The sequence below is a fragment of the Rattus norvegicus genome, chromosome 2 (genome assembly GCF_021556685.1).
Source record: "Rattus norvegicus strain SHRSP/BbbUtx chromosome 2, alternate assembly SHRSP_T2T, whole genome shotgun sequence".
Taxonomy (NCBI): Eukaryota; Metazoa; Chordata; class Mammalia; order Rodentia; family Muridae; genus Rattus; species Rattus norvegicus.
The window spans coordinates 247,817,468-247,845,448 of record NC_141535.1 but is presented as its reverse complement, the minus strand read 5'-3'; the positions used below and the strand labels follow the sequence as shown (position 1 = coordinate 247,845,448).

Below are 27,981 nucleotides of genomic sequence, written 5' to 3'. Positions count from 1 at the left end.
ATACACACTAAAGGAAACTTTGATAAAGCATTGGGCTGTGTATCTGCTTCTATACAGATTGAAGACAGGGTCATCTGCTCCCAACCGAACACACCCCAAGATGGCTATCTGTATCACCTTCATAGGTTTACTCAAGAGAGCAGGTGGTCATCAGACCTGGGAAGGGGCAGAGCTTCTCAGCGCCTGGTGCTGAAGGCGTTCATGCTGGGGATAGCATCTTTGCCCTTCCCTCTTCTACAGCATCCAGGTCTCCAGCCTCTGGATCCTGGCCCCTGGGTTCAGGATGGGTCTTTCCCCATCAGCTGGCCGTCTCTGAAACACCCTCAGGTACACAATTCTCAGTCCACCATGATTGTACACCAAATCAGCTGACAACAAGAATAAAACATCATAACTGATAAATACTGGGCATGGAAACCAAGTCAGGAGCCTGACACCTTCTGATTTAAAGTCAAAAGCCTATTTCCCTAAAGAGAGTTATGGCACAGTTGTGGACATTAAATGATGTAACAATACGGGGTCTGGAAAACAAAGCTAAACAAATACACCAAGCTAAGTTTCAACAATGGTAGCCGAAAGTTAAACAGATAGTGTGCAGAGCATCAGATTTCCACATGCAGCAGTTGGTCTTTATTTGACCGTATGTAAAAAAAAATAGAATAAAAATGAAATAAATTCAAACAGATGAAATATTTAAACAGGACCCGAGCCCATCTTTCTCCCTTGTAAACAACTTGGAGGGAGATGTCCTTGGTACTCACTTTGAAAGTGATTGAGATACCATATCAAAGCCTTGGGACAAAATCAACAGTACACAGCATGAAAAATCTAAATAGCTTTCAAACTAAAAGGGAAGAGGAGTCTTCAGAATAAGGAAGGTGTTTCGGGTTGCATATTTGGTGATGGTGTGACACTCAAAATTTATAAAGAACACTTAACAATTCACTGGCAGCAAAGAAAATAATTACACGAAACTGGACTCAGGGTGAGCAGACCCAGACCTTTCTCCAAAGGAAACATACGATGTCCAGTAGATATCATCGCCATCCTCAGCACCACCACCACAACCATAATCACCTCCACCGCGATCCGCTAGGGCTACTCTTTGTTTCTGTTGTTCTTGCTTGTTTTGTGTCCATCGCAATACCTCTCGCTCACTATGACTCGGGTGCGCCTACGGCTGCTCCAGGTAAAGAAGGCCTACAGCGGAGGAAGAATTGAAAAAGTACAAATTCTGTCTGACAAGCAAAGTATTACACACCAGTACTCCCACGATGAATGGTCTCCATGTCCGAGTGTGAACCAGAGGACAAGTGGACTGAGCCTCTGCTCTCAACAGCCCACAGTCGCTCCATGTTGAAGTGACCACTATGCCTCTGAGCTCCCTTTCATCTGTGGCAAGGCAAAGATAGGAGACTGTACAATCTCTAGGGCTCCTTCCAGGATATCGGGTGCACCCCTATGTTGAATTGCCGAATGCTTGGCTTGCTGCTACAGATCGTGGTCAGTACAGGCCTCACCAGCAGAGAAAGCTCATTCCAGGGCAGGCAACAGCAACTCTAGCTTTCAGTTCTTCTGGATAGTGCTCCTAAACAGAGGCAATCATGATAATTGATTTATTGTTTCATTACTGTAAAATATTTTACGTCTATGTGCAGCCCAAATTTATGTATCTCCTGCCAACGAAGGATTTTATCAGATACGTGGGTTTGTGAAATGTCGTTTTGTATATATTATAAAATAAAAAAATAAAAGTGTCAGAAAAGATTTTCAAGATGAAAATATTTACAGTCCACCTACAATTTTAACTTTGGTAAGAAATAAACAACTTTATTCTGTTTATATTTGGTAGACTATGAACAACATTTTCATTCACACACCCTATTTATAATGTGTAATATTTAGACATTGTTATTGGGCTCAACAAACACTGTCATTATGCTCATTGAAACAACTTCATATTAGACACAGGTTCTAACTTTCGGTAGCATTTGCAGAGAAGCCATGATTTCTGGGTAAGACATATAAATCATGATTTTGAACAAAAAGTGATGTGCTTTTTTTTGTTAACCATCACCATAAAGTCACACTCATTCTGGCCTGCTGGTTTTAATTGGATTTATGACTTATCACTGATTTTCATGATCTTATATTTCCTGAGGGTAGTACAATTTGCTGCTATCCAGAGAGCGAACACTGACACCCTCACAATCTCTTGATGCTCTTCTGCCCAATCTCCCCAGAGAAAGCAGAGAACATCTCATTTTACCAAATGCTTTGCTGTTCCCACGTTATAAAAAGCAATCTTGGCTATCTCAAATGACTCACTTATTTGGAAAATTTGTACATAATTGTGTTAGTTTTCAGTGTGGCCTCATTTGGCCTTTAAAGGCTACAACTAAATTTTCAGATGAGTCTTTTCCACAAACGCTTGAACAGAGAGCTGGGGAGTGGGAAATGACCAAGGAGCACCATATTCACACCTAACACAATCAATACTTATGTTATTATGATTCAATATCTCCTATGTACTTACTCTGAAAAGATTTGACATAGGTGACCAGCAAATTCTCTCAATGAACTTAGGAGCTACAGAATCATTGCCACCATCTAATTGTAGAAGCAGTTAAAAGTATTAAAACCAGGTGCCGAAACAAGAGGGTTTAAGGCAAAGCAGATACACATTTGTGGGGGAAAAAACCCTGCAAAACCATAGCCTGCACTGACAGCTTATGAGGCAAACTCAGCAAATCCTAATACACTTAACTCATATTAAGTATGTGTTTACATATGGTAAGCATAAGGGACAAATGCATAAATGCACATTTGTTAGTCACATCGGTGATATAAAATATCATAGAGCTAAATAAGAAACACTATTTTGTTTGCTTTAATATCATTTTGTACACAACCACTTATTTCTTCCTGTTTAAAACGAACAGGAAATCATCACTATGTGAATTACCTATCAATAACAAACATATTTCAAAACATTGTTTGAAATTATTGGGGGCAGTTGTGTTGCAATTGAGTCACGTAAACCACGCTAACCCCAAAGTAGCTGTGTACGTGAAGATGACCTTGAACTTACTTTCCCCTCCAAAGGAATGTTGAAAGCACAGGGTGTACCAGAGATCAAAACCATGGATGTGTCTTGTAAACACTCTGGAACCAGGCTTATCCCTAACACCAATCTCAAAATAGTTTATTGATAATATATTACACCCTAAGATTTTAAAATCACATTTATTTATTTATTTATTTATTTATTCATTCATTCATTCATTCTTTCATTTACTTATTTGTTTGTTTTAATTTGTGCATGTGCACGTGTGGACTTCAGAGAACTACTTTACAGAGTCAGCTTTCTCCTTCCACCACATGGGTATTGGAAAATCAAACACACATCATCAAATGTGGTGGCAAGTGCCTTTAGCCATTGAGCTGTCTATGCAAGTGGTCCATATCCTAACTTTTCTACTTTAGGAAGAAAACAATAAATCTTTGCATGTAATTTTTAAACATTTTACATCCCTTTGGCAAGGAAGAAATTTAAAATTCAGCATCTAACTAGACATCCATATCTTTGTACTCATAATCCACATGTAGCTAATACTTCAGAGCAATCTTTTCAACACACAAAATTGTTCTGCCACATGTATATCCAGCCCCACATTATACTGGGAGGAATGATCCAAACCCTCAACATGTCTCAGAATTTGGGATTCAAATTCTGTCACCCATATAGCTCCTCAATCATGGCTAAAGAATTAATTTTTAACGTGAGTGTAACAAACTTGAAGAAGTAAAGAAATGTAGGTGTTCATAGTTTGGAGGCTGACAGTCGAAGAGATAGATCTTACAGACTGAAATTCTCCTGTGTCTTCCTTCATTTTCTGGAAGATAGCTGCCCTCCACAACCTATCATAGGGACAGTACACATTGCTTAAGGATTCGTAATGGTTTGGAGCCCTTTTGTGACTCTGTGGAAAAATACAGACATTGGGATGAGGCTTCAATGTAGGGATTTCAGGAGGACAACTTTCTGGTCATAGTAATCTTCATTTCTTAAGACCTATGTTGTCATGTGCACTGATACCACCTTCCAAACAACAAACACACAGAGCAGAGGGGCTAGAAATACTCACTGAAATCATGAATGTAATCATGTCTCATATATATCATTTAGAAACATTTAGAATTTGAGAAGACACAGCTCTTATTTCACACACACACACACACACACACACACACACACACACACACGTTTTCTTACCATCACTCTTCATATTTCACTCTTCTACTTCCCATCTTTTCATTCCAGTTCCTCATTCCTAACTTAAAAGTCTACATTCTCTTTCCATCTTTTTGGTTTTTGTTTTGTTTTGTTTGTTTGTTTATCCACTCTATAATTTGATGAACATAACTGCCTTCATACATAGCTTCTCTTTTTTTTCTGTATTTCAGAATGCTACTGTGCCATGCCTGTGCAGTGCATGATCCTCATGCGTTCATTGCTGAGGGAACTTAGATTGCAGGTGTACAGAAAAACGTGTAGGCAATGGCTCATGACACATATAGATCTGAATATACCATGGATGATTTCTTCTCTTATTGAAATGAAGTGACATGTTCTCTTCTGAGTCAACTTGGCTTGAGTTCTTTCTTACTGAGTATTAGAATAGCTGCCCCATCTTGCTTAGGTTCCATTGTTTGGTACAGCATTTGTTATCCCTTCACTGTCTGTCATTGTATGCCTCAGACATGTTTCCTGAGGTGAGTTTCTTGTGGGCAGCATATTGTCGGGCCATTAAAAAGTGCAATGCACCTGTGTGTGTGTGTGTGTGTGTGTGTGTGTGTGTGTGTGTTTGCATGTGCATGCGTGTATGCACTATGCTGTTGCTTTGTTTGTTTTGTATTAAGGGACTGGCAAAATGGCTCCGTGAGAGTATGTGCTGCTTTTACAGAGTATTAGAGTTCAGTTCACAGAATCCATATTCAATAACTCATGAATTCCAGCAACTTCAGTATTTCCCTTGAAGGTTTATTGTGGTAAATCATAACACATGTGGCTGATTGTGACCTAGCTAGTGGTCAATGACCACCATGTATCATAATTATTAGTATGAGGAATATTCTAGTCAAATACATAGTGAAAAGTCTTAGAGGACACCTGGGATGGAACCGACCAGAGCTGTGTATTTACTGTGTACTGGGCACCACTATAGCTCTGTGGAGGTATGTCATTGAACTCTTGTATTTACTTCCTTTTCTTGCCATTAAAGGATGAAAATTTTAGTTACAAGTGATAGAAGAACCAGAGTCTCTGTCATAAACTGGTTAGTGCGCAAAAGATTGGTGGTTTCAGCCCACTCAGGAACACCTTAGTTTTTGGGGGGGACTGGAGAGATGGCTCAGTGGTTAAGAGCACTGACTGCTTTTTCAAAGGTCCTGAGTTCAATTCCTAGCAAAAACATGGTGGCTCACAACCATCTGTAATGGGATCAGAAGCCCTCTTCTGGTGTGTCTGAAGTCAGCTACAGTGTACTCATATAAAATATAAATAAATCTTCAAAAAAGGTGACAGAAGAACTAACTCAAGATCCTGCAGAAAAAAGCAGGGCTTCTAGTGTAGGATTCTGAGACTGCCTCACTGTGAAGGATATTTCCTATCTTTTCTGATGAGAGGGAGGCTGAGCAGCTTGGATTGATTCATATCTCTTGCTTGGATCCTGCAAAATCTGACTACAGTATTGGGAATAAGTGATAACAATGTTAGAAACCAAAGACCAGGAAATTACACGAGGTAAGAGTTATACACAGTCTAATTCTCCAAGTCCTGCTCGTTCTGTCAGTGAGTTAGTGTGTTTTAATAGCTTATGTTAAAAGCATGCATTATTTTTAATAGTACATTTCTTTTTCTCTCTAGGGAAAGCAAGAGCTATGGTGCATTCTGTAAGACTACAGCAGCGGCTTTCCAGGCATAGCCTAGTGGGCTGGGTAATGTACTATCTCAAAACCAGAGCAAGATCTACCCAGAGTCTTGATAGTAGCTCCACAGGATCAGAAAAATACACTCTCACACAAAGCCCTTTTAAAACAATACATATTTTATGTCCCTTTATCTATAACTGAAGCTTTCCAAGGCAGAATAAATCCTGATGACTTTGTTAATTATATATTGGGGGTATTGCAGAACTCAAGCACAGGAACAAAGCCAGGCCTCAGCCAGAGACACTCAATTAGAATATGGGACATAGTCAGCAGATACTCTGCTTGCTTTCTTTTCTGGTATTGATTTTGTCAAATGCCTTTCTCCACTTCTCCTGAGGTATGGTGGTCTAAAGGAACATAAATGTTTCTGTTGTATTTTGTAATTAATAAAGCTTTCAAAGCCACCCATTAAAATCCAGATACTAAGTCTAAATAATCAAAGAGGATAAGCAACACTAGTTTACACTAATGTTCATTTGATCATCCCTATGAGGTCAGGTAAAGTAAAAACATATGAGGGATGAGAGCTCTGGGCAGTGGGATTTTTCTCCTGTTGTAACAGACCCTCAGACCTTTAACATAGTTGACTCCTTGACAGAAGTACCATTCATGCTCCAACACATATATAGCATCACCTGCCAAAATTAAAACAAAGATCTAAACCATCAAAGGCCATAGTTCTGAGAAAGTTTCTAAATTTACTAATTTTGCATTTAGCTTCTGTATTTCCATTTCCAGCTAATTGTTCTTAAAAATTGAAGTGGGTCAACTCAGAATATAGTTTTTGTTCTTAAAACCTCACCCTGAGAAAGGCTCACAGCTACGAGATCCTGAACATACAAAGAATTTACTACCCTCCAGCCTGCTCTGACCTTCTATTGGGTTAAACTTGTGTCCAAGTAGTCTTCTCTAGTGGGTATCTCACACAATGAAAGGGGAATTGCCCAGGATGAAAGTTGTCTGCACCCTATGTCTGTACGTTGTGCTTTATGTACTATAATTTCAAGGAGATTACTAAGTACTTATATGTTCAGATTTAAAATCAATTTAAAACTTCAATTCTACACTTCAGTATCTATTACCAATACTATACCCCCCTATAATTTTGCTTCAATTTGCAAAGATGGGCTATGTTTCTAGAAATAAAAGTGGGCAGACCATTTGCCCACTGGAATGTACCTTGTGTCCACAGTTGTGTTGTCTCTGCACATGGGGCTCGGCAGTCAACAAAACTGCAATTCATTTAAAGAGGACCCCACCCTGTTTTTCTGTGATGAGCACATGAACGCACGCTGTAAGCTTTGAGGGGGTTAGGTACCAGAGATGCTGAGTGAGATTGGTAGCAAGGCCTTCCAATGGAAGCAAGCAGTGGTACTTGCGTTCTGCTCTCAGCTTCCTGACTGCCATTTTCAGTGCTGCCCTACAAAGACTGAAGACTTCAGTTTGGTTCAATCTGTTGAATTCTAATCAATCTATTTCCACCATAGTGCTTATACATGATTTCCCATACTACGGTTAGATAAGAAGGAACTGTTAAATATATAATTTTTTAGAAAACAAATTCCTTGAAATGTTTTTCCCAAATCAATACATTTTTTTTATTTTATGCAATTATTCTAGACCTTTTAAGTCAAAATCCTGTTACCAAAAAGTAAACTACTTTTCCTAGTAAAACCTAAAAATGGCTGGGAGCTGGATATGGCTCACTCGTTAAGAGCACTGGTTGATCTTCCAGAAGACCCAGGTTCAATTCCCAGCACCCAGATCGCAGTTCACAACTGTTTGTAATTCCAGTTCTAAGGGACCTGGCATCCTCCCACAGGCATAAATGCAGCTTAAATACCAATACACAAAAAATAAATGAATCTTAAAAACTTACTTAAGAAAAGCCTGCTACATTTATCACAAGGGCAAGATTAATTTTAGGAGCATAATGTTCTGCTCTGCATAATATTAATTATATCCAATCATAAAATTCACATATATGTTTATATATATGTATATATATAATTTACAGAGATACCTGAAAATTTAGTTTATATCATAAATAGATTCTAGATTTTTTATTTATATTTTTGGAATACATATATAATTCATATATATGTATGAAAATTTAATATAGATCCTAAGTAGGTAGGTGGTATATTTCTTATTTATTTTTGGTAATGAGGTAATATAGATATTTAAGCATATACACAAAATTTTACTAGGATGCTTTAGACGTAACAACTTGTAACAGGCTTTAGATTGTAGAATAAAATTGTAATTTTTCCTTATCAGTCATACTAATAGTCTCTGAAAAGGTTTTTCCAGCTGTTAAATGACATATATTTAGAAAGAATGAAAAGTTTTAGCACATACCTGACAATAGATGAACATGGTGAACATTTCACACACAATATGTGTTGTTTCCTGTCACTAATGTAGTTAAGAATGATCATATTCATAATGTAGTATTAGGGATGGTATTCACCAATATTTGGTGATAAGTTAACAACACAACCAATAATAAAGTAAGCAGAAAGAAATAACATATTTTAGAGAGCAATAGTCCTCTGGCTAATGTATTCATTTCTACATACACTTCATTGCCTAGCTGTCATTTCAAGATTCAACTAATTATTTTACTAATGAACAGAACTAGAATCTGAAATAAAGATATCTATCTTTTATAAATTAGGAATCCTTGTAGTTTGAATAAACAGCAACAACAAGAAAGTTGTTTTAGAAACATCCCATTCATCCTAGAGATGTATAGTGAAATTAGAGTCATAAAAACAAGACACTGAATTGATTTCTTGTAAGCATAACCATCTTTAAACCCAGGAATAGAGTTCATAGTTTGACTTACACATGAGAATAGGTCATTTTGAAATTCAACTTCTTATCTAGAAGAAAATATCTGCTTACTTTTATTGAAAGAAGAAAGTAAAGATTGTCCTAGGCATATAATAATTATTTTTCTGTAAAAGGACAGGACAGCATGAGTCAGAAATGACTGAATCATTGGAATACGTATTTTAGCAACTGACTCCTCTATGAAAGCAACAGTAAATTAACAGAGTTTCAGGGTCAGACAATTAAAGATTCTGTCAGTAATCGGTTGTGGTGATATATTCATTGACTTGTCTGTCCTGAAGGATACCAGGCAGCTGGTAAAATATGGATTCTGAGTGAGTTCCTCCAGTTGCTCGAGGAAAGGCTACCACCTGAGTCAGTGGGGTGAATGAAGAGAAGTAGCCTTGCCAACTTAGGTGAGCACTAGCTCACCATGCAATTTGTGGAAATCCCCAAGCGGCAAGAAGCAGGATTGGGGAAGGATTTTTCCTCTTCTGGTGTGTCTCATCTTCTGACTCAGGAACTTGTACCAGGGATCCCCCCGCCTCTGTTCTCCTTCCACCAGGCTTTCAAACCTTTGAGCTCAAAATGTGGGTCAAATCACTGACTTGTGGGGACTCAGAGCTTCAGACGTCGACTGCTTTCTGTTGCTGGTTTCTCTGGCTCACTGTCTTGCAGATAGTAACATGGACTTTTCATACACTGAAAGAATGGTGCCAACTTTATAATAAATCCCTTCTTTATTGTATGCCTGTCTCTCACTTATCTGTCATCAATCATCCTCAATTCTTGTCCACCCTATCGATCCTATTTCTTTGGAGAAATGTGATAACAGCCACACATAAGGAGAGAATATATACATCAAAATTCAAAACTGTTTATTCATTTTAGAATTATAGTTGACTCTTAGATATCATCTGTAACCCTAGTCCCTAGATGATGAATAACACAGAATTTAATTAAAATCTGACCCAAACAAGAAAGAGTCTAACAGATGTTCTCTACATTAAAAACAAGTTGGGAGCTCAGCAGGGAAAGGGCCTCCCAACCACCAAACCACCAGAGCTGTATCCCCTAGACCTGCATGGTTGAGGAGAGGACAAATTTCCATAAGACCTCTTGTGGCTTTCACACAGCCCTTGGGGTCTGCATTTGTGCGTGCACGCACACACGCACGGACACACACAGACACACACACACACACACACACACACATACATTAGTTAATCCACTCCTTCACTAATAAAGTTACAACAACAGAAACCATCAATGGATATGCCATGAAAGCAATATGGGCACAGAATAGCTGAGGGTCAAGGTTCAAGCTCAGTGCACAAGTATACCTAGCAGTGTGCACATGGATGCAACATCCATATTGTCAAGATATAGACTTGGGGTATAATGCACCATTGCCGTGATGCTGGTGTTAGACATGTTCTGGCCAGTAGGGTTGATCTCTCCTTGCTGAGTCTGTCCGAGCTGCTAGACACTAGAACTGGACCCCTCCCTATCAGTGATTAAACCTAGCCCCGTGGGGAGACAGACTAGCTCAATCTGGTTATGGGGAACCATAGGCACAAGTAGATTTAAGGCAAATCCCAGGCTTATATTACTCCCTACTGAGACATTGACAAAAACATCTTGAGAAAATCAGACTTGTGACCCCTCTGGTATTTAAATAGAAGTGATCACAGCCCTTTAAGACTTGAGACACACACAAACTCCATGATAAGGACTGGAAGGCCTAATTCTCTCATGGAAGTGAGACATATCAACTTCAAAACCCACCAACATCAGATGTCAGAAAGTGATCATATCATAAGCAATACTGGAAAACTGTTAGATGAAAAAAGTCAAACACTTTTAAAAGAAAACAATGTACACTAAAACAAAAGAGGAATTACTCAGTTCAGAATTTTTTCAAGACAAGTAAGGGAATTTTAAAAAGTACCAACCAAAAGTTATTGAGTTGAAAGCTACACTAAGCAAAATTTGTGGGATAAATAAGGAACGCCTTACATGTTCACAGCACAGCACAAGAAATCAAGCCTGTGCCTCTATGGTGTGCAAGAAGGACTGAACAGCATGAATGGTAGAGAAATCCTCTCAAAGAGACAATCAGACCTCTCGACACAAATACACAGGTACTGGATGGATCAAAGTCACATTTAAGTTTACCCCAACATGTAACACTCAAACTCTCCTGGTAAGTAAGCGAAGCAGCTAAAATAAAATCAACAATACTCAAATCAATCTTAATACAAAGAAAGTAACTTGGTGCAAATGGATTCAGAATATAAATTTTGACTAACTCGGAATCCATTCATAAATTACTGTCATTAAACCGTGAACAGGTTAACTTCCATATATCCAACGCTTCATCTCTCAGGAATGTCTCAGGTTGATGCGTGTGGGGGTTTGAATGGGAAAGGCCTACATCGTCTCCAGCGCTTGAATACTTGATTCAAGTTGGAGGTGCTGTGTGGGGTGATATAAGTGTTGAGGCCTTAAAGGAAGAAGTCACTGGTGCCTGGGTTGTGAGGGTGAAAATCCTCACCTACTTGTGGCTCACTCATTCTGCTTCCTCCTCACTATAAAGGATGTGAGCTCTCAGGTTCCTCCTCTTACTATCATGTGCCTCCGGCTGCAAAGCTGTTCCCACCATTATGAACTCTAGGCTCTGGGGCTGTCAGTTAGTATGCACTCTTCTCTAAGCTGCCATTCACTGTGGTATTGTATATTAACAGAAAAGGAACTAAATCACGGGGTCCTTTAAGGAATGGGGATGAATAGAGAGTGACTGTTATGACTACTGTTGGGAAGCAGGAAGGAGACCATGATGTCTCGGGAGTAGCCTGTAAAAAAGAGGAGGGTGGGACAGCAGCAAGCAGCTGGCTCTTCTCCCTCTTAAATTCCTCCTGCCATGAGCTAGAGATTTCTGACTGAAGACAACACCCACAAACACCCACACAGTATCCCACAACACACCCAAATGGATCCTCCAAAGACCAGGATAAATGATGTTTCGATAAATCAACCAGCTTCAGATACTTCATTTCATAAGAAGACAAAACGAATGAAAAAAAAAATCATGTTGAAGAGTTTGAAGACCTCTGCTGCTACTTATGATTATATAACTGATTGGGAAAGAAAAAAATGAAATTTTCATTTGATTAGGGTATGACAGTCAACATAGAAAATCTGAATAACGTCAACAAAGACACTGTAGAATTGCAGGCCAGAAAAAATAATTATTTTACTATTTCCTGGCAATGAATAAGTAGAAGTTCAAGATTCAATGCGATTTGAATCTGTACCTTCCAAAGGGAAATATGTAGGCTCGGTCTAACGAATCATCTAGACTAGCTATTGAGCAAAACCCTGAAATGTTATAACTTTTTTTAAAAGAATGGTAAAATGTTGATCTTCACAAATGGAAAATTTAGATATGTCATATCTTCATGACTTAATCTAGAGATATAGATGAACTTATTTAAAAGCAAGAAGTCTTGCCATACTCGTGTGGTACACAAAGGAAAAAGAATAAAGTTAGGAAGCTCAGCTGTTCAATATTTAGAGATATTTAGGAAATTTGAACATTAATATGCAAATTAACAAACATGTGAATGAATTTAAAGAATCAACTCAAAACGTATACTAAAAATTACCAGAAAATTTATACACAACTGAAAAAAAATGGTAAAATCAAATTCTGGACCTCTTTCCTGTTTTACCTGTTTCCCCTGAATTTGGTAGAGTTTTTTCCCACCTTAGAATACACTTTGCTATGCATGAGGAACAAAAACTCACTGTGTCCCTGAGCACCATTGTATGTACTGGTTTAATTCTCCTATGTGACCCCAGTTGGACCTATTCTCATCCCCTTGCCAAGGGACAATTTAGACATGGAGAGAGACCTTGCAATTATGATTATAGAAACTGTATTAAATTTAGCCCTCACGTGTGGGTGGCTATCTGCTCTTGAACGCCTTCCGGAGAAGTTTCTCACTATAGAGAAAAGTCCCCCTGGCACACAGAAAATAGTAAAGACAGTTTATGATTCGTTAGTAAATTCTTTCTACTTGCCTTGTGTGGTGGTTTGCAGGGGTATGACTTCATAGACTCATAGGCTTAAATGCTTGGTTCCCAGTTGGTGGAACTTTTTCAGAAGGATCAGAAGGTACGGCCTTGTTGTACGGGGGTGATGTCAGTCATGAGCTGGAGGTTTTAAAAGCCCATGCCATTCCCAGTTAGCTCTTTCTGACTGATGCTTGTGAATTACCAAGTGATCTCTCAGATTCTGGTCCAACACCATGCCATGCTTCCCACCATGATGGTCATGAACTCTGACCCTCTGAATGTATGAGTTAAGAAGTCACTGAGTTCTCCTCAATCCTGAGGCATATTGGCTTGAGAATTTGTTGCCTATAACAAAGAACTTCAAGTATCTATGCTTCCCAGATATATCCTCCTAAGGTTGGATTACATCCAGTCTTTTTTGCCAGGCTAGTTTTTCATATACACTTCAATTTCTTGTCAGGGATAGGATTGGCTCAGTGGTTAAGAATATATACTGTTTTTTCATAGGACCTGAGTTTGTTTCCAAGAACCCATGCTGGTAGGATTAAAACTACCTGGAACTACAATAACTTTGGGCTCCTTCTGGGCTCTTTGACTGTTCTGGGCTCTGGGGGTGCTAACGTTCATGTGTATGCACACATAGAGATAATTAAAATAGACAGATCTTTAAAATTAAACTTGGCATTTTTAAAATATATTTTTTGTGTCTAATAAAATACAATTCCTTTAAAAGAAGTCATAAGCCATAGAGTCAGGGGTTAGGGAAGCCATTTAAAATATTATTTACTATAACAATTAGGGTGTCCCTTGCACAGTATATATTATAATGACTTCTACATACCCCTATTTAATTTAACACTTACAGTGGGGTCTGCAAGCAAGTACATTTGAACAATTATGAACATTTTAGTAGTAGATTTGAACCTCAGACCTATGAATCTTTGATACGATTGCCTGGCTAGTGACATAGAGAAAATACCAACCAATGCAGCAATTACCATGGCAATACCATTCCTGTCGACCTGCACTTCTGATAGGAGAGGCAGATTAATCTTGAAAACAGCAGCCCTTGTGAAGGATGTTTGCAAGTATACAGATACTTAAAAATACTGATGTCTAGAATACTGTATCTTCACAGACCATGTTGAATAATTTGGCCAAGATGGAGGATGGGACAGTTTCCCTTTGTTTTTACACTGAGTATTAAGCACAGACACACATATTATTGTATTTTAAAGGATTGCTCATTAAAAGAGAATATGTCATATTTAGATCTGCATAGAAATTTCAGATGAACAGTATAGCATATGGGGCCCAACCCTACAATGAAGAATGGGGTGGTTTAGCACTTCCTATATAGAATTTTGCCTGTCTTAGGATTTTTCCAATGACTATTACCTAATCCACTGATACTAATTTACCTCCACTCTCTATATGTGTTATTTTGATTATGACAAATGCAAATCAGAGTAGAGGTGGGCTCTTCGTGTTCCAGCCTTGACTTCTACAAACAAAGCATATCAATCACCAGTAATTACATTGTCAGTTCCTAATTTAGCTAGAAGTATTCCACTCTCACCCAGCAAATGCAAATATCAAAATAAATGAAGTTTTGGAAAACAGAGCACAATGCAGATGACCTCTATTTCAGCTGTCAGTCTAGAGACAGGGTCATTGCTCTCTTGTTTGCTCTCAAAACGTATGAAACAGACTGTATTAGCTGCAAGAGCCGATGTGCCTCATACCGGCCATTTACATTGAACCTAGAAAGGTTATGTCCAGCCCTGCTTGCTCCCAATATGATGTTGATACTTGGAAGTGACCTGATGGTTGTTTTTGACCATGCCAGTGAACTCTCGTCTTCTACCACACAGGGTGAACCAGGTGAATGGAGTACACAATGCACAGACATACAGGCACACAGCCAGGTAGGGTGCTTTTCTGACTAGTCAGACTATAGAATTACCTTTATTGTCTTAACCACATTCAGTACAGAGCTCTGAGATAGACTGATTACTGCACATGAAGCTCTGATCACTTTTGCTCATGCTACATCAAATGACAAGAGTAGGAATTCTCCCTAAAACCTCTCTAAGAAGCTCTGGATAAAGTTTGAGGATGCTAGAGGTCTTTTCTCTAAGAGCACTTTCGAGGCACATAATTGTTTTGGGGATTATTTACTGAGAAAAGCAGGCAAGCAAATTAGCTTCATGTTTCTGCAGGAAGGGAATGGGTATGTTCAATCCACTATCTACAGTAAACAGTACTGGAGATAAGAGAAATCTCCAAAATATGTAGATTTCTCTGTAAAAAGGAATGTGTGTTTTGGAGGGTGTCTTTAATGACTCTGTATTATAACTGCCCTTGGGAAAATGGAAGGATTCAAGCCATGTGAGGTGCTATTTATTGCAAGCTTAAAAGGGGGGGGGCATTTGATAAAAGAAAAAATCATTAGTTCTGAAGAATCCTAACAAAATTAAGGGGAGGATTAAGAAATGGAAATATATTTAGAGGTACGGAGAACCATGATATCTTGTCTCTGCTGGAATGACCTTTCCTTTCAATAAGAAGGAAATACTGGAGGATAATCCAGTAAGATCATGGTAAGGAAAGGAAGCTGAACAAAGTCTAAACTTTAGAGAAACTGAGGCAGGGTTTGTTAGAGGCAGCACAGTGCAACATCGAGACCTTGATTAATCATGTATCACACACAATATACCAATGTTACTGTGGAAGAGGAAAGAAGACCTGGGAAGTTGCTGCCTCCAGTTGGTTTCAGCTTGGGGGATTTAATTTTTCTCAAAATCCGTAAGATTTAACCATCAAGGCGAAGGCTCTTCCAGTTTTTGCAAATGTCACTCCAACTGACTTACCTGAAAAAAGGTAGCAGAGAAATAGAAGCTTGAGCCTTCCTAATCAAAGCATGAAATATTAATTTATAGATGTGCAGAGAAGAGCATATACCATAGTTACTGCATGACACTTTCTGAGACAAAAATTCATCTGGTAGACATATAAAAATAATGATGGGTGAAATCTGTGCTAGGCATAAAAATGTTAGTTGCTTTATAAATCTGTGTGAAGCTTAAGTGTATTTGAACTGCAATCAAGGAAGCAACATACGCTCAAAAATGAACCCAGAAATAAGGCCTTCCTCTCATGATTCTAAATCTGAGTCAGTTAATCCCTAGAAAAATGTCTGTCTGAGCCTTGAAAATTTCAACAATTAATGCCTTCCTAGTCATCAAAACTCATTTTTGGATTCTACTCAGGACACTTGTTAAACATGAGTACACACACACACACACACACACACACACACACACACACACACAAATGAAATACTTAAAATGTGTGTGTGTGTGTGTGTTTGTGAGCGCGTGTGCACATGCTCATGCGTGCATGTGGAGGGGGCATGTGTAGAGTCCAGAGGCAAACTTTAGCTGCCATACCTCGAAGTCTATCTTCCTTATTTTCTGAGACAGAATCTCTCACCTGGATGTGGAGTTTTGTGGCACAGGCTAAGTTGATGGGCATCCTACAGTCTGTACCCCCATACCACTGAGATTTCAAGTACATACTTCAATGCACAGCTTTTACATGGATTCTGGGGCTCAAACTCAGGTATCTGTGCTTGTGAGGTAAGTACATTACTCTCTGAGCAATCTCAGCAATGCCATTAAAATATTTGTACTGCGTGTCCCTCAGACGATTTCGGTAGGACTGGCAGTATTCGTGGCATCTGGTGTTGCCTTGTCAGTAAAGGGTTGCAAAGACTTAATGGTCTGAGTTTTAGTGTCTGGTTAATAAACAGTAACATGTATCAACCTCAGGAGGTAAAGAGTGAGGCTCAGGCATGGGTATTTAAACAAAACAAACACAAACTCTTGAGTTCCTTTTCATTCTCCTTAAAATTTAACTTTCTCCCTTCCCTCTGTACAATTGGTAGTCTGGAGTCCAGTAGCGAGTGGAGCAGAGAGATACACAGGGTATAAAGGACAGAATGGTGTAACCTGACTAGCCACTGAGACTCAGTTTCCAATGGATGATCCGTAGGTGTACAAGGAGTGTCTATACTTTATCTAAATGTGTGTTGTGTGTTCATTTGTGGGGACTCCAGGCTTAACTGTTTGTGACTTTCCCTTATTTTTAGACATATCATGTTTTGCTCAATGGACTGAAAGATAACTAGGTTATAATAGCCAACTATGGCTGATCTTTCTATATGTAATTATCTGTAGTCACTACGTGTTTGGTGCTGAGTGAGATAGCAAGCATAAAAGACTCAAAGACCAATATTGTCAATGTAAGTGTAAACCTCAGGTCCAGCTGCGACAGACAACATGTTAGTAGACAGTCAAGTGCAGACATAAATATAAACTGAAAGGCACAGTGTGGTTGGGATATGGATGGGGATTCTGTACTGTACACTGTCAAGGTATCAGATAAGGAAGCGTGGTCAGGAAATTCCAGCCTGAGATTCGTTTTGTGGAAATCTGCCTACCCTCTGACTGCTTAATCATCCATCAGGAGGCAGATGCCCTGTTCACAGCAGACACTAGAGAAAAGAGCTTGAGGAGGGAAATGGTTGTATTGCAGCCTCTACCAAGGCCAGAGTGATGGAGCCTTTGAATGGAATCATACTGTATGCTCTTGGGAGTTCATTTCTCACCCATCAGCAACAGCAAATTCTCTCAGCTTACACATGGACTTCAGTTTCACACTCTGAAAGCACAAATTCCTAAACCTACTGCTGCCTGCTCTGCTCTCCCCCTCATTCTTAACTAGTTTGGGCTCCTTGAGGACTTATACTAAAGAAGCATGAGAGGCAGCATTCTAATATGGCCCATCAAGAGTCCTAGGCTCTGCTTGTCATTAAAACATCAATCCAGATGCTCCTATGAAGGGACCTAGCAAGGGTGGTAAAGGCCGTTGCTCTGTATAGTTTCAGATGACCTCAGAGGGCTGTGGTGAGTCTATGAGCTCAGTCTTTATCAAGAGATAAGACTGTTGGCTGGTTGCAGAAATAGTTTTGGATCATAAAAGGTCTCAGAACTCCCCTGTTGTCTGAATATAGACTTGAAGGAAGACTGAAAAATTTAGGAGTTACCAACAGTCAACAGTCAACCAGGGAGCAGCTTTTGCTGAACAACCAAAGGGGAACATATTTTGCCTACAATAACTGCAGCCAGGAAAAATAAAACAAAACAACTGCACCACCACAATCACCAAAAGCTTTTCAGTAGTTAGTTGTTCAGATCCTGGATTTCTACCTCGTAATGAAGAAACCAGAGAACGAATCCTAGTCTACGCCAGATTCCATCGGTGACGCATTGAGCTGCACACAGGCATCACTGTTGAGGCTACACAAACAAGCTGATATCCTGCAGCTTTCGGTGTGCGGCAACCTTGAACTTTATGACTTCTCTGGAGCATACTACTCTTGACTTTCAGTAGTCGGCTAAGGGAAAAGAAAGGAGAATCAAGAAACTAAATGGATTACTTTAAAATGGAACTAGGTCTATATGCCTCCAAATGACAGGGAAAGCAAGCTGCTACTTCGTTCTGCTGAGTAGTGTTTCTTTAGTTTTAAAATGAAAATTTCATCATTACCTCTCCAAACAAGAAGTTGCCATCACATTCACCGCTGCTGCAGGTGCTGTGAATTCATCAAGAACTCTTGAAAGATTTTCACCCTTTTTTCCCTTTGTCTTTGCCCCATGCTGCTAATAATAACAATGTTTTTTGTTTTTGTTTTGTGCTTACTGTGGCACTTCTGACTTTTTTCTGTTTATTTTTGAGATAGGGTCTCAAGTAGCCCAAACTGTCCTTGCTGAAGTTGACTTTGAACCCAAACTTTGTTCACACTGCTGAGACCGGGGATTACAGTGGAATTGGATCTATGTAAGTGGTTCTCTTGGACCTTCCTCATGTTGTCAGGAAACAGAGTTCCTCCCTACTAACTCTAGGAAAAGAGGAGGAGGAAAGCACTAGTTGTGTTATCCTGGAACCCTTAGCCTGTAGATCCAGTGTCCAAATCTAGTCCTTAAGAACAAAAAGCTGACTCCTCCATTGGAGACCCCATGCTTAGTCCAATGACTGGCTGTGAGCATCTGCCTCTGTATTTGTCAGACTCTAGCAGAGCCTGAGTTAGAGAAAGGACTGAAGGAGCTGAAGAGGTTTGCAATCCACAGGAAGAAGAACAAAATCCACCAACAAGATACCCTCCCTCCCCAGAGCTGCCAGGGACTAAACCACCAACCAAGAGTATACATGGAGGGACCCATGGCTCCAGGTGCATATGTAGCAGAGGATGGCCTTGTCAGGCATCAATGAGAGGAGAGGCCCTTGATCTTGTGAATGCTCAATGTGATGCCCAGGTGTGGGGAATATCAGAGCTGGAATGCAGGAGGGAGTGGGTAGGTGAGTGAGCTCCCTCATAGAAGCAGAGGGAGGGAGGATGGGATAGGGGTTTCTGGAGGGGAAACCAGGAAAGGGAATAACATTTGAAATGTAAGTAAAGAAAATATGCAATTTTTGAAAAAGAACAGAAAGCTGGAAGGATCAGAAGAAGCATCAACTACTGCAAGAGATGCACAGAACTCTCAGGGGACGCCTTCTGTTTGCCATCCCTTGCTTTACAGAGTCAGCTATGAAACAAGTTTAAAGTACCCATTTAAGTCTTGCTACAAATTATTTTAACTGAGGAAGTTACATGACCTTGATTGTGGTCTGTGAAGATTGTTATTCGCTGACTGCCAAATGCTTGAGGGAGAACCAGCCTCTGCCAATCATTAGGGTCTGTGGGAAAAAGCAGAACATACCTAGGGTAAATATGTGATAAGTACTATGACCAAAGGAACATAGGGAAGAAAGGGTTTGTCTTACACTTCCACATCACTGTTCATTATCAAAGGAGGTCAGTCAGAATAGGAACTCAAACAGAACAGAAACCACAAGGCAAGACCTAATGCAGAGGTCATAGAGGGGTGCTGCTTACAAGTATGATTCTCCACTGCTTGCCTGCTTTATTATAGAACTCAATAAATCATCCCCGGGGTGGTGCCATTTACAATGGGCTGGACCTTTTTCTATTCTTCACTACTTAAGAAAATACCCTGCAGCCAAATCTTATGAAGGCATTCATAACTAAGGCTCCCATTTTTCAAATATATCTAGCTTGTGTGAAGTTGACATAAGACCAGAACAATTGACCCCTTGTCAACTTGTCACAGGAACACATCACTCTTAAGCTGTAACCTTTCCTTTTTTGTTTTTCCCCAAGATCACTTACATATACTATAAACATTACAATATTAACGTTCTAATACTTAAAAGTCACAGTCTTTAAAAATTCAGTCTCTTTAAAACAGTCTCTTAAAATAAAAAAGCCTTTTAACATTCAAAGTGTCTCAACTGTGGGCTTCTATAAAATAAAAAAATAATTAATATTTTTTGCTTCAAGAGGAAAAAATCAGGGCACAGTCACAATCATATCAAAGTAAAACAAAACTCCAACTGTAAATATCTCAGTAACCAATGTCTAGGATCTACTCATGACCTTCTGGGTTCCTCCAAAGGACTTAGATCTCTTCTCCGGCTCTGCACTCTGCAGCAGACACAGGTTGTCTCCTAAGCTCTGTCAGGCTCCGCTCCATATCTTCTGATGTCCTTGATGGTCGTCCTACTATATTGCCGTCTCCAAAATGCTGGGGTTGCATCTCAAAAATGCTACAACTGGGTTACACTTTCACCAATAGCCTCTCCTGAACTCTTCTCTTCTCCTTCTCTCCAGGACCTCTTCATGCCTTTAAAACTACCTTGGTGACTCTTCCTCCCTTTCTTCAGATAACCCTAGATGGTGTCAAGTTGACATAAACAGCCAGTACAGTAGTCACTGACTTAACAGCTGACATCCACATAAGTGAATTCCTATTTGTCTCTCTGGGTCTAGCTAACCTCTCCTTGAATGATTTTTTTCAGTTTCAACCTAAATGGACCTCCAGATTTTGTGATTTTATTTCTTCATCAATGGAGTAATACTCCACTTTGTAAATGTGCCACATTTTTTAATTCCTATGTTGATGTTTTCAGTTTCTGGCTATTATGAATATGACAGCAGTGAAGATGAATGAATGAGGAACTGTAGTAGGATGAGATATCCTTTGGGTATATGCCCATGAGTGGTATAGCTCCCATCTTCCAGACAAACAGCCACACGTGTTTCCAGGGTGGCCGTAGCAGTTTGCACTCCAACCAGCAATGAAGAGGGTGCTACCCCACTCCCTATTCTCACCAGCATGACCTGTTAATTGTTTGTCGTATCTATATCCTGGCCATTCTGACAACTGTTAAATGAAGTATCGAAGAAGTTTTAGATTGAATTTCCTGATGACTACAGATATTGAAGATTTCCTTGAGTGTTTCTCAACTGTTTGAATTTCCTCTTTTAAGAATTCTCTAATTTTATCCGGACCCCATTTTAAAAATTGGGTTATTTGTTTCCTTAATACTTAACTTTTGATATATATATATATATATATATATATACATATATATATATGTGTGTGTGTGTGTGTTTATTAGAGATTAGATGTTATCCTTTAATCAGATGTATAATATGTAAATCTATTCACTCAAGGTTGTACTTTCTTCTCATAATAGTGACCACTGCTTCTCAGATTTTCAGCTTCACGAGGTCCCATTTATTAATTGTTTCTCAGAAAGCCTGCGCTGAATGAGTTCTGTTCAGAAAGTATTTTCTTGTGTCAGTGAGTTCAAGTCTATTCCCTAAATCTAACCAGTGTATCTGGTTTTATATTGATATATTTGTTCATTCAAGTTTGAGTTTTGTGCAAGATACTATGTAATGACCTATTTGGATTCTTCTACATTTAGCCATCCATTTGACCAAATCATTTGTTAAAGATGCTGTTTTTGTTTTTGTTGTTGTTGTTGTTGTTGTAGTTAGTTAGTTAGTTAGTTAGTTAGTTAGTTAGTTAGTTAGTTTTTCCCTCAGTGTATATGTCTGGATTATTTTTCAAAAATCAGTTGATTTTAGGTATGTAGATTTCTGTCTTGTGTTTTCAGTTTGGTTTCATTGATCACTTTTTTTTCTCTTTTTTGTGCCTACTTGATCATGGTGGATGATCTTTTGAATATGTTCTTGGATTTCGTTTACAGGTATTTTACTGAGTATTTTCTTTTGCATCTATGTTCATAAGAGAAAATTGCCTGTAATTCTTTTCCTGTTTTGCATATTTATGGGGTTTTGCTATCAGGGTAACTGTGGCCCCATAAAATAAATTTGCCAATATTTCTTCTGTAACATAAAGAGTATTGGCATTAGTTCTTTATTGAAAGTCTGGTAAAATTCTGTGCTAAAACTATTTGTCCCTATTGGTCTGTTTCAATTGCCTGTATGATCTTGACTTAACTTTGGTTGGTGGTAAGTATTGGAAAAATTATCTATTCTTTTAGATGTTCTAATTTGGTGGAGGACAGAATTTTAAAGTATGCCCTTATAATCCTTTGAATTTCCTTGGTGCCTTTTGTTAACTACAATTTTGTTAACTTGGATCTTCTCTGTTTGCATTTTAGTTAATTTGGCTGAGAATTTTTCACTATTTCTCAAAGAAACAAATCTTTATTTCAGTAATTCTTTGCATTTTTCTGTTTGTTTCTATTTTATTGACTCCTTTTTGAGTGTCCTTTCTTCTTTTTGTTCTACAGCTTTCAAGTGTGCTGTTGAGTTGCTAGTGTAAGAGCGTTCTCTCTCTCTCTCTCTCTCTCTCTCTCTCTCTCTCTCTCTTTCTCAATGTAGGCACTTAGTGCCGCCTTCACCATGTCCCAGAAGTATGGGTATGCTAGGTTTTCATTTTCGATCGATTATAGAAAATCTTTATTTTATTTCTTTTACTGAATAGAGACTTGTTCAGTTTCCATGCATTTTTAAGCTTTTTTTTGTCTCTGTTGTTATTCGAGTCCACCTTTAATTCCTGGTGGTCTATTAAGATGCAAAGTTTTATTTCAATGTTCTTGTTTCAGTTAAGACTTCCTTCATATAGTGACTATGAAATTCCACGAGCTGCTGAGAAGAAACATTCTATTTTGTTGGGATGTAATATATAGCTATCTCTTAGGCCCATTTGGTTTATAATGTCAGTCAACTCTGTTTAAATTTTTGTCTTTATGCCCTATCTATTGGTGGCAATGTCTTGAAGTATTTTTGTTTTATTTTATTTTATTTTTTATGGGCTTGGGCTTCTTTGGGTTTGCTGTATAGCTGTTAAAAATTGCAATCTACTCTTGATGGGTTTCTCCTTTGATGAGTATGTAGTGTCCTTCTCTGTCTCCTCTGATTAGTTTTGATTTGAAGTCTATTTTATCAGATATTAAAATGGCTACAGCACCTTCCTTCTTAGGTCCATTTTCTTAGAATATCTTTTTTCTTCCTTTCACCCTGAGGAGATGTCTATCTTTGACACAGAATACATTTCTTAGAAATAGTAGAATGAATCCTATTTTCACAATCATTCCGTTAGTTTTTGTCTTTTTATCAGGAGAATGTATACCATTGATGTTGAAAGTCATCAATGAACAGTTTTTGTTGATCCCTTTTATTTTGTTTCTGTGGTAAGTCCTCTATCACCACCTCTTTTAATTTCCTGGCCTGGGATTATTTCTCCCCCCAATATACCCTGGGATTATTTTCTTGAATATGGTTGGTTAATTTTTTCACATTGGAGTTTTCCTTCTGTATAGGTGGATTTGTATGTAGATAGTGTCTTCTATATTAGTGGGTTTATAGGACGATAAAACCTTGAATTTGGTTTTTATCATGAAATGTCTCTGTTTCTCCATCTAGTATGATTGAACATTTTGTTGGGTATAGTACAATGGTCTAAGATCTGTGGTCTCTTAGAGTTTGTAAAACATCTGTCCAGATGTTATTTAGAGTCTTCACTAAGAATTAGTTGTTATTTAATTAGTCTGCCTTTATATGTTACTTGGTCTTTTTTCTTCCCAGCTTTTAACATTTTTTGTATATAGTGTTTTGTTTTGTTTTTTTTCCGGAGCTGGGGACCGAACCCAGGGCCTTGCGTTTGCTAGGCAAGCACTCTGCCACTGAGCTAAATCCCCAACCCCTAGTGTTTTTATTACTATGTGTCAAGGAGATTTTTCTGATACATTCTATTTGGTCTTTTGTATGTCTCTTTTGATAGGTACCTCCTTTAGGTTATGAAATTTTTGTTGTATGGTTTTGTTGGAAATTATTTGTTTATATATTTGATCTTTTCATAGTGTCCCAGATTCCCTGGAAGCTTTGTTCCTGATTGATGGATTTCTTCCTTCCTTCCTTCCTTCCTCCCTTCCTTCCTTCCTTCCTTTCTTTCTCTTTCTTTCTTCCTTTTTTATTTTCTTTGACTGGTGTATCCATTACCTCTGTCTTATGTTTACTGCCTTAGAGTCTCTGTTTCATTAATTTTATTCCGTTGATAAAGTTTGCCTCTGAGATTCCTGTTTGAGTTCCTATACTTTCCATTTCCAGATTTCCCGTAGTTTAGGTTTTCTTTATTATTTCTACTTCTACTTTTGGGTATTAAATTATGTTTTCATTTCCTTCCAGCTGTTCATGTTTTCATAGATTTCCTTTATGAATTTGTTCATTTTATCTTTACCAGCCTTTATCACTTTCATATAGTCCATGCTAATGTCCTTGTGTTGAGTCTCAGCCGTGCAGCATTTCCCAGAGGCTATTTTACTTGGGTTACTGGACTCCAGCGAGCACATATTGTGCTGGCTGATTTTATTCTTCTACTGTTCTACTTAAATATCTAGGTTTGAGATGACTATAATTCTAGATGCTCATATCTACTCTTGTTTTTGTTGGATTGGTTTTTTGTTCCTTTGTTGTTGTTGTTGTTGTTGTTGTTGTTGTTGTTGTTGTTGTTTTCTCTCTCACTGGTTCTTAGGAGTGTGTGGAAGCTGTGTATCGCATGGTAGGGAATGCTTCTGGGATATTACAAGGTATTCCCACTGGGGATTCTTAGTACAATATATTTCTAGGTGTTGGGAATCTGATATTTAGAAATGAGTGAGGGCTGAAAGGTCTCTTAGGAGGAGGCTGAGGGTGTCAATAAAAAGGAGAAAAGCAGGTATGCCAGAAGGATCTGCTTAGTCCCTGGGTTTGGGGACAGTGAGTGAGGAGAGGCCACAGCTGGTGATCTGCTGCTGAGTTAAGGTAAGGGGGAGAGTGATGACCCAAAGCTGGCCTCCCTGCTTGCCTGGCCTACTTGTTTCTCTGGCTGGCTGGGCAGGCAGGTTCCCAGGGAGTTCCTGCTGGAGTTGAACCCTAAACTAAAGGTCTCTGTGGGGAGGAAGGTTCAAAGAGATGGTCTGCACTGTCTACTGAAGATGGGGTCACAGAGGGCAGGGAGGCTTCAGCTACAACTCTGCCTTAGGGTGGGGGTGATGCTAGGGAATTGACAACTTAATTTCTTGCTGAATAGGAAAGTAGTAGTAGTCACGAAGTTTCTGAGATAAAATATTTGATTAAAACAAAAGAACAAAGATTCTGATTTGGCTGCATCAACTTCAATCTGTCAGGAAGATATCTTCATGTTGTGTGCCGGCTCTGCCAGCTTCATGTTGCCACTGGCGCTGTTCCCTGCTTCCTCTTCACTGACGAACATGTGATTTCAAATCACTGCACCATTTTAATGGACCTTCTATGTTTAATTTTTAAAATTATTTTTAATTTATTTCTTGAAATTTTATATATGTATACAATATGTCTCAGCCATATCCATTCCTTATTCCCTTCCCTTTTCTAGACAAAAAGAAGTGTATTTAAAAATTACATTTTATTTATTTTTTCCTTATTGCCAACTTCATTCTAATACCATTTAGTTGATAGTTATAATTTCATCCATTGCTTTGCCATCTGTAAAATAAAAATACTTCCCAACCTCAAAGAGAGTGCTTCAAATTATGTTTTAATGAGCATTATAATTTTAATATGAAAATAGCCAAGTTATTAAGAAAAAAAGCAAAGGAAGCTAAATTGAAAGCCAGCCCTTTGTGTCCCTATAATCTCCTTTTCTCACTATGGTCTTCAGAAGCAGAAGGAACCACACAAGACAGTCCTAGATCTGAAAGGGTTAGTTGGTGATTTGTGAATACCCACTGGTGGATGTGGGCGACCCTCTCTAATTGGAATATATTAGACTGTACATCTTTTTAATTGCTATGTGTTTTCTGGCTTCCTGGTCAACAAAGCAGAGACACTCATCTAACAACCAATGAACAGAATCTGTCACAATTGCCAGGGAGATGTCACTAGGATGAAGCCCCCAGGCAGGGCATCTTAAAGATTTGTGATTTCCGTGGTGACCGAGGGAAAATTAAAAAGGGATTCTCTAAGGTGGGATGAGAAGGCTAAAAATGTTATTAAAGACTTGGTTTCTGTACGCAGCATTTTATTAATGCTGTGCCTTTAATGAGCTTTCCTCTACAGACTCGGCAGCCCTTGTTTAGAATTGCGTGAAGAGCAACACAGATGGCAAACTTGGCCTGAATAAATTGGCCACAGTCGGTCATGATTTAGTACATTAAACGATTGCATTCAAAAATGAATTTTTAAAGCACAAATGCTGTGGCATCTGATATTTATAAAAGTACTATTTGTATTCTAACCTCCAGACAAGTAAACAGCTTTAATGGGCTTAAACACCTTTACCCAAGATCATTTTACAAGTAAGAAGATAACTTGGAATTGGAAACCTCTCTCCCTCCATCCTCCCTCCAACAGGCCTACCCTCCTCTCTCCCTCATCTCTTCCCACACTTTCTTCATCTCTGTCGTTGTCCCTCCCTCCTTCCATTCCTACCTTCCTCCTTTCTTCGTGGTGTCCATTTTCCTCCCCTGCCACTCTCTCCTCTTCCACCATCCCCACTCTTAACCTCTTTCTGTTTCTGCCTTCAAAATGACCCTACCGATGTTACAAAACCTTGTTCCGTTTGAAATGTTCTGTGATTTGCATTTCACATTAGATCAGTTTTCAAGATTATATGTCTTCCTGTCAATCTTTCCTCCCAGCAAGTGACATGCAAATACATACAGTTAGCAAGCTTTGAGATTATGTAATGAGTGTCTTATGGCTGTGATCATGATTTAATGATCGTAAATAATGTTTATGGCCATTTCCTCACAACCTCATCTTTTGATTAGATGCAATAAAAAAAACCTGCACAAATATTTTGGCTGAATAATCTCTGCTGTGATGATTACTGGTTTTGTGATAACAAGGATAAAGTACAGTGATTTCCAATAGTTCGATAGAGTTCTAATTTGCATTATGGTTTTTTGAACTCTGAAATGAGCACAAATATGGGCTGCTTCACTGATATTAAGAAAATTATTTTGGAATACTTACTGAACTTAATGACAATTTTCCTTTTCAAAATGTTGCTCTGTGTTCAGTTCTTCCCCAGCAGTGCTGCAGTAGACAGTTCCTTAGTCTGTACTTAGAACAGTTTGTATCCTTTTAGACTGGTGTCTGTAGATGAACCCAGCAGTTGCAGTGAAATTAGACATTAATAGAGGAGTGATTGTGTTGCGTTACACACCTCGTCTGGGTAGTCAACAATGACAGGCTTTACATTGGAGAAATCAGGATTCCAGTAGGAACTCAGTCCAAGATGTCACCTTCCTGATCAGGGACTAAACACCTGGGTGATTCTGGGAGAACTGCTGTTCTTTGTCTTCAGGCCACATTGGGATACAGAGAAGCTGAGTTCTGGTGTCTGTAATGAACAGTGCCCATGGTCATCACAGGAAAGGCAGCCTCCAAACAACTGGGTAGAGAATCTCACAGGTTAGACTGGAAGTCAATGAGGTTAAAACCAAAGCTCTCTGACCACTTATGTTCCCTGCCATTTCCTTCTTCATACACAGTAGACCAATTTGCTCATTTCCCCAAATTGCTCCCATACCCATCCACTCCACTTTTATCTTCCTACTCATACAACTTTGAGTTTTCTTTTTCCTTCCAGTGAGTCTAGTTTG

The 27,981-nt window shown here is 38.8% G+C and overlaps 2 long non-coding RNA genes across 11 annotated transcripts in view; one reads left to right on the top strand and one right to left on the bottom strand.

Moving 5' to 3' along the window:
* Positions 1 to 27,981, top strand: part of LOC147996636 (uncharacterized) — a 95,040-nt gene that overhangs the window by 5,468 nt on the left and 61,591 nt on the right. For 5 of the 10 annotated variants that reach the window (XR_015677268.1, XR_015677254.1, XR_015677259.1 and 2 more), the window contains exon 2: positions 5,930 to 6,000. The exons of 4 other annotated variants lie outside the window; for them this stretch is intronic. This is a non-coding gene — a long non-coding RNA (uncharacterized LOC147996636). Of the gene's footprint in view, positions 1 to 5,929; positions 6,001 to 18,718; positions 18,817 to 27,981 lie in introns of all 10 variants that reach the window. One more of the 10 variants, XR_015677263.1, reaches the window with a different exon arrangement.
* On the bottom strand, positions 425 to 26,905 carry LOC147996637 (uncharacterized). The gene is made up of 3 exons (XR_015677284.1): positions 26,804 to 26,905; positions 18,186 to 19,713; positions 425 to 1,588 (listed from the first exon to the last, which is right to left on the bottom strand). It is a non-coding gene; the product is annotated as an uncharacterized LOC147996637 (long non-coding RNA).